The sequence below is a fragment of the Rosa chinensis genome, chromosome 5 (assembly GCF_002994745.2).
Source record: "Rosa chinensis cultivar Old Blush chromosome 5, RchiOBHm-V2, whole genome shotgun sequence".
NCBI classification, from domain to species: Eukaryota; Viridiplantae; Streptophyta; class Magnoliopsida; order Rosales; family Rosaceae; genus Rosa; species Rosa chinensis.
The window spans coordinates 24,752,398-24,759,708 of NC_037092.1; the positions used below are offsets into that span (position 1 = coordinate 24,752,398).

At 35.6% G+C, this 7,311-nt stretch overlaps 1 long non-coding RNA gene across 4 annotated transcripts; it reads left to right on the top strand.

Annotated features, from left to right (window-relative positions):
* Window positions 1-203: 203 nt before the first annotated feature.
* LOC121053120 lies at window positions 204-2,299 on the top strand. Of its 4 annotated transcripts, none has more exons than XR_005810830.1 (8): window positions 204-567; window positions 652-727; window positions 962-1,053; window positions 1,144-1,194; window positions 1,304-1,446; window positions 1,598-1,746; window positions 1,839-1,944; window positions 2,031-2,299. It is a non-coding gene; the product is annotated as an uncharacterized LOC121053120 (long non-coding RNA). The 4 variants fall into 4 exon arrangements; XR_005810831.1 differs by having other exon boundaries at window positions 652-722; XR_005810829.1 differs by having other exon boundaries at window positions 652-1,053.
* Window positions 2,300-7,311: the final 5,012 nt, after the last annotated feature.

A 7,311-nucleotide genomic window follows, 5' to 3' on the forward strand; every position in this document is an offset into this window, starting at 1 on the left:
ACATAATAAATCAGGGCACAATGACTCACTAACACACTATGAAACATGGTGGAAAGTTAGTAGAGCAAAATTTACTTTAGCTCTCTGCTCTCTGAATTAACATTAGATGGGATAAATCTTCCTACTTTTTTTCATTAAATGAAACTTTATCTCTACTACAATAAAGCGAAGCGTCCAAAAGCTTCACCAAATTGTAAACTTCCAAATTTACCCATACTTTACCAGACTCTGACACACAAACGCTGGGGCTATTACTGAAAAAAGAGACGGAAACACTTTTATACGGGAGAGAGATAGACGTGGATGCACGAACTCGCCCACTTGGAACTCCATGCTTCGCTAGTTATAACCAGAAAGGCACGATCTGAAGTTCTGAACACGAACGTGGGAGTTATTGACGGAAAATTGGGAGATGGACTCACCACAATTTACCAACTATAAAAGGGGGGAAGTGGATGATCGACCTAGAAAAAGAAAACGAAGAAAATCAAATTCCCCCAATTTCTTTTTGAATTGGTTCAAAGGCTTGGTTCTGTTTGCAAGAACACTCAATTGAATCCTAATAAGGTATTTGTATCGCTCATGTTTGTTTTTGGTGGATTTAATTGACTCTTTGGAGGTGTTTATTCGAGGTTTGGATTTCAATTGCAGTTTATTACTCAGTCAATCTGGGCAAACATCTTCTTTGCGGTAACATCATAATAGTGAGATTTGAAATCACTGTGAGGTTTTCTATCTCATTCTCATCTGTGTTCATTGAAATTCATTTTATTTTTTTTTATTTTTTTATGAGATTTGAATATACGTGCACCATCATGCAGCAATACCATTATGTCAAGATAATTGCATTAGATATGTCTATTAAGAAGGCTTTGAAGTCTTTTAGGCCCTAATATTTCTCAGTATTTCTTATGCTTTCTTTTAGTTCTATCCAATCCTCTTTTTTCTTTGTTCAATTTAGGTGCAGAGCCCGTGAGATTGTAGTAAGCTTAGGTTCTTTGCCTTTTGTTCCCGACTAGATAGTAAGTATTGCCGGAGCCACCGCAGTTGCAGGTGATATTTTGTTTTATTTGGCTTCTCATTGGTTTCTGTAAGATGCACTTCCTTATACTAATGGTTCTTATGTTCGCTTTATTTTGTTAGTATATTTCTTGCAGAAGTATTAAGACAACAATGTGCGCTTGGGCTATTGAGGTATGCAATTCCTCAGTTAAATGTTCTGACTTTTGTTGTATTCTCAATTTGGATTTTATTTCTGTTCAGTAAATCACAAGTGACCAAAATTAAGTCATTCTTTGAGCAGCTTCCTATGTGAGGAGCCTCTCCTTTGCCTTGGTCTTGGATTTTATTTTTATTAATCCACCGGGCTGCTTGCTGAATTGGATGAACATGAAAACACTTTTTTTTTTTTCTAATATTGGTTACCGGTCAAAATTGATTATAGAGGTTTGTAATTTCTTTCCTTTACTTTTGTTTCTAATACTGAAACTGTGAATATTCTTGACAAACAAAATAAGGTGACTTTCTGCTTATTCAATGCTTTGCTTTGCTTTTGTTTTACTAAGTAAAATTGATTTCAAATGCTCTGTGGTGGCAGTAAAGTTGAGAGTTCATAGGCTACGGTGAAGTAGACTACTGAATTACTTAGCTCGGTGCGTGTATACCGAACACAAATCAATTTGGGGCATTGATTGATGTTGCAAAAGTAGCTGGGGAGTAGCTGATTGCTGCAACTCTGTGGATAAGGTGCATGGAATGTTACATGAGAGTTGCTGAATTATGTTTTAGAAACTTTTTTCAGGTTGTGGTTTGATATCAAATTGAATTTACATTTATAGGTCTCAAGACATAGTTGCTGAATTATGGTATGCTTTCAGTGAAGTACTCATTGGTTAATTGACTTCTTCATCACGGTCTTTTCCACCGCCACCTGCTGGAGATCAGGTACATTCACAACTTCTAACTTCCATTCCTAGATCGGTTTGAGAAAGATAATTGATATTATCATGTTTACGTGGTTAACAATATAGGGAAACACAGTGCTACATGCACTAGAGGCAAAAAGGCATCGTAGGAATGCCCGACAAAGAGAAAGACGGAAGTCATTAAATTCCTCACAAAGAGCTGAGTGTTCAGCCCGAAGACGCGCCAGTTATCAAATGCGGCGAAATATGGGAAATATAAGTAATGATGAAAATCAAGTGGCAGCAAGGGAGGATAACTTACTGACTTGGCTCTCTTGAACTAGAATGTATTAAATGTTTTGTAATCAACCAAACACCACTAATTGATTATTGAATATTTTTATTCAATTCTTATATTTGTTAGCGAACACTATCGTTATTTATGTAGTTTATAATTTGTTGACATACAAAACTTTTCTGTCCACAATATTTACGGAATCATAGACGGGGATGATATGAACAATTAATCTCGAACAGTGAAAAAAAAATATATAGCTTTGTAGTTCCTTTCGAGGCAAAAAAAGAAAAAGAAAAAAGGTTACTAAAGCTATTGAATCTCACTACCATTTATGACTACTAATGTTCGAATATATGAAAGTATACAATTTACATGCACAACACAACTAATTTACAAATCCAAAATTATTATGTGTAACTATAGTAGCTTATTGTTAACATTACTATTTACAAACATGGTAGCTTATTGTTAACATTACTATTTAAAAACATGGTATCTTATTGTTAACAGTACTGTTTAAAAACAGGAAGTAGTCTCGATCATATTCATCAAAACAACAGGCCACGTAGTAATGTTATCGCGCAAGCACGTGGTAGAGGTCGTGGATGCAGGCGCGGGCGTAGAACTCATAATTGTGCTAGAAATTTTAATGAGGCCATCAGAGTCACAAAATTTCAATTGCCAGCATCAACGACATGTCCACATTGTCATCCCGTTTATTCTATCACGAAAGCAGAGACATGTGTTGCTCCAATGGAAAGATTGTCTTGCCTCCCATACATTCTCCTCCAGAGATGATTGTGCTATTCTCCTCTGAAACTCCACAAGGTGCCCATTTTAGGCAAAACATTCGAGCATACAACCATGTATTTTCATTCACATCAATGGGTGTGCATGTCGATGAAAGTCTTGCAACCGGGGGTGGTACTTTCACATTTCGTGCTCAGGAATCCATATATCATAAGATAGGAAGTCTTCTACCAAATGTTAATAGACCAAGATATCTACAATTGTACATATATGATACTGACCATGAAGTGGACAATCGTATGCTAGAGAATGCATCACTACATAGAGATGTGGTTGAAAAAATACAAAGAATCTTGAATCAACATAACCCATTTGTACAAACATTTCATCACCTAGCATAGCGTCCGGATATGCAAAATTGCAGACTCATCATTAGAGAGCAAGCTGCGAACCAACATCAGTATAGTTTGCCTTCAGCATCCCAGGTTGCTGCAATAATAGTGGGTACAAATGATGTGAAAAATATGATGGGTCGTGATATTGTTGTACAAACAAAGCAAGGCCAGCTTCTAAATATTCAAGATTGTGTTGGGTACTATGATCCCTTACAGTATCCATTATTGTTACCATATGGAAAATATGGATGAGATGTGAATAGTTGGAATAATAATGGTCAAAAATTGACGTGTCGTGACTATTATGCTTATATTTTGCAGGTGAATGAATTTTCCTTCATCTTTTTACTATGAATTTAAAATAATAATTAACCTTAAAGGACATTCCTGTATTCTATTTTTGTGAATGATTAAGATCATCACGTTAACTGAAATTATCATTTCAGATCCGCCAATATGATGATTCACTTTTACTCCGCGGGGGTCGCCTATTGCAACAATATGTCGTGGATAATTATGTCGAAATTGAAACACAAAAGTTGAGATGGATTCGTAGCAATCAAAGTACTCTTCGACGTGAGTTGTATGACGTACTACATGACTCACTTAATGCTGGTGAAAATAATGCAGGTATGAGTTTTTTTAACTTTTAATTGTTTTATTTTTTTATTATACAAGATAGTTTGTTTTAGTAGAGATGAATCAAATGCATTGAAAACATGTAACATTGGTCGCAAGACCATTTTGCCATCATCTTTTATTGGAAGTCCACGTGATATGCACCAAAGATATCAGGATGCAATGGCTTTGGTCCAAAAATATGGAAAGCCGGATTTTTTCCTCACAATGACATGTAATCCAAATTGGGAAGAAATAACTACAGAGTTATTACCTGGTCAAGTGGCACAAGATCGCCCGGATCTAACTACGCGAATTTTTCACGCCAAATTTGAAGAGTTAAAGAATGATGTTATTAAAAAAGGAGTCTTGGGTACTGTTGTAGCATACGTATATGTCATCAAGTTTCAAAAACGTGGTCTCCCACACGTTCATATGCTTCTCATGTTAAGTGACGATGATAAACTAAACAACCCAGATGATTATAATTACCACATTGTTCGGGCTGAAATTCCAGATCAAAATGAAGAGCCAGAGTTATACAATGTGGTGTTGGGGTACATGATACATGGTCCATGTGGGGTACATAGGAAAACTGCTCCATGTATGAAGCGTGAGAGCTGCAAACGAGGCTATTCAAAGCCATTTTCAGCAAACACATTTCAAGGAAATGATTCTTATCCTATTTATCGTAGACGAGACAATCATTCAGATATGCAATCTAATGGCAATCAAAATAGATCACTGGATAACAGTTGGGTTATCCCCTATAACCCATGGTTGCTCACAAAATATGATTGTCATATCAATGTGAAACTTTATTCCAATAAACTGAACCAATTGTCAAGTGAGCATCCGAAGTCTTCTTTTGCAAATGCATATCATGACCGATGACCAAGTACCATTTGTCACGATGGTTCGGTCAGAATGAATGCATAGAGGAGGGACTTTGTGTTGCTTGGGATTTTTTAGGTGTTCTTAAAAAATAATCTTGTCAGGTGTTTTGAGATGGGGTTCATGCACCATGACCTTGGCATATGAACTCCATCTCACACTAGTCTGCCTCATACATGCATGTCAATTTCTTTGTAGATTGCACAATTACCTCTATGCCGTGTATTTTGGACTTCCACTCTATCACCTATTATCACCACCGATAGATTTTAGTTTACTCTAACATGTCAATGTACATACCATATACAAACACATTAAGAAATGACAAAAATCAAAGAAATTTATCGACCCACATATATAGACAGATTCATGTGAACAAAATAAATTAGGAATTAAGGGACATTGACATTTACGGAAAACAGAAACAACATGCAGCATTCAACTGATGAATTATTGATATCAAGAAAAATATCTCACATATATATTGTCTAGATCTAGTCATACAGACTTTATTTGATATTCAACAAACACAGTTGCAATTATATTTCTCGATGCTTTGTGACGTTTGATCATGCGCTTTGTGTGAGCCTGCTCTTAGAGACTGAATTCCAATTGAAAATAATATTAGCAAGACTTCTGAGTTTTTCATTGCAACGGAATGAAGCCATAATATAGAATTGATGTCTATTTCCCTCTATTTTTTCTTTCTTTTTTATTGAATTAAAAGACATAGGTCTAGTTTATGACTTTTATCAACAGTTCATTCGTAAGGTAAAGCCGACTGAATCATTGAAAATATATCATTGATGTATACGTGTTTGGCATCTTTGAAATCCAATGGAATGTGCTGAAACACACAACTGTGGCAAGTAGCCTATTTCATCACACTTCGTCCGATCAATGAATTAAGTAGGAGATGAAGATGACAACATCCCAAGGGGGTTGACATATTTATCACCATGAAAGCAAGCGTGCAAGATTACTGTGATATTTATATCTATTGACCTTTTTAATCAAAATAAACAAATAATAATTATCTGTACAAAAAATGTAATTGTTCAACATATAACATTTTAATTAAGTTCTTTAGACGTTGAAATGAATGAAAAAGTAAATCTGATGGCACCATACATCGTATGCTACTAAACATGATAGAAGTTGTCATGAGAACGATCGCTCATAAGTATGATAATTGTTCTAGCAGTAACGATTGCTTCTTTACCAAGTTTGACTAACAGCTCTACTTTGTCCTGTTTTATGAGAACATGATCGCTCATAAGTATGGCATAGAATTTTTCTTTCTAGTGAATTAATAAGCACTTGTACATTTTGATAAACAAGTGGTTGTCTGACCAGATAGATAAGCGTGGTTGATAAGGTGTCTGGTGGAAATCGACAGACTTGGAAATAATATGAGCAAAAGCCGGCCACCTCCCACATATAATTCCAATGACTTATCAGATTCAATTAATATCAACCGCACAGCCCTACCTACCACTCCGACGACTAAAACAAGAAGTCACCTACGAACCAAAATCGGTGGTTGACAAAAATTATTGAACAAGCAGAAAATGAAAGGTTGAACTTGAATTATAGGGTCTACGATTGAAATTCTAGATAGTAAAGCTCGTCCAAGTCCATATCAGCGGCAAAAGAAAAGGAAAAACCCAAGAGGAATACTTTGCCCGTAATCCCCGTATGATCTTACTTGCTAATGTAAATCTCTGTCCTAGTTGAGATACTTTTACTAAGTAATTATTCTCCAAGAATTTTTATTTTATTTTTTTATTATTTAATGAAACACTAAACTATACTGTTAATAAAAAAAATTACAAGGAAAAAAAAAAACGATCATTGCATGACAAACAGTTCTAAGCAATATGAGCGGAACTTGAAAATCAGTGATACATACGACCACGAAGAGTCCCACCGCAGAGCTAAACAATCGCAGCCTATTGCGGGTATTGCCGATTAACTACCATCAAATCCTTTCACTCTCATAGCAAAATAGATGACCGAATTAATGCGTTAATGACCCGACAAGAAGCGAGGAGCACATCTCACGATCATTAGTCTACTTTTTTCTTTGTTACTTGCTGCCCATACTCTTTCTTAAAGCAAGAAGCGCATATTTTTTCCAAATGAATAAAATTTTACATAAGAGCTCACCCTATAACTCAATCAGGGCATGCATAAAAAGTTACTATCCGAGTACGAAAGGTTTTATTCCTTCATTTCTAGAAAAGATGAGCGTGATGTATACTGAATGACTAATTCTATATGAATCCAAATATCTACGAACAATAATAATGGAATAAGGTGAACACAAAATTAAAAAGAGTTTGCAATAGCATCACACCTCGTGAGGGATTTCAAATGAGTCCTCTCAACACCAAACCACATGGTATGACGGTATGTTTGGAAACACAGAAATCAGTCATTCGTTTCTAAA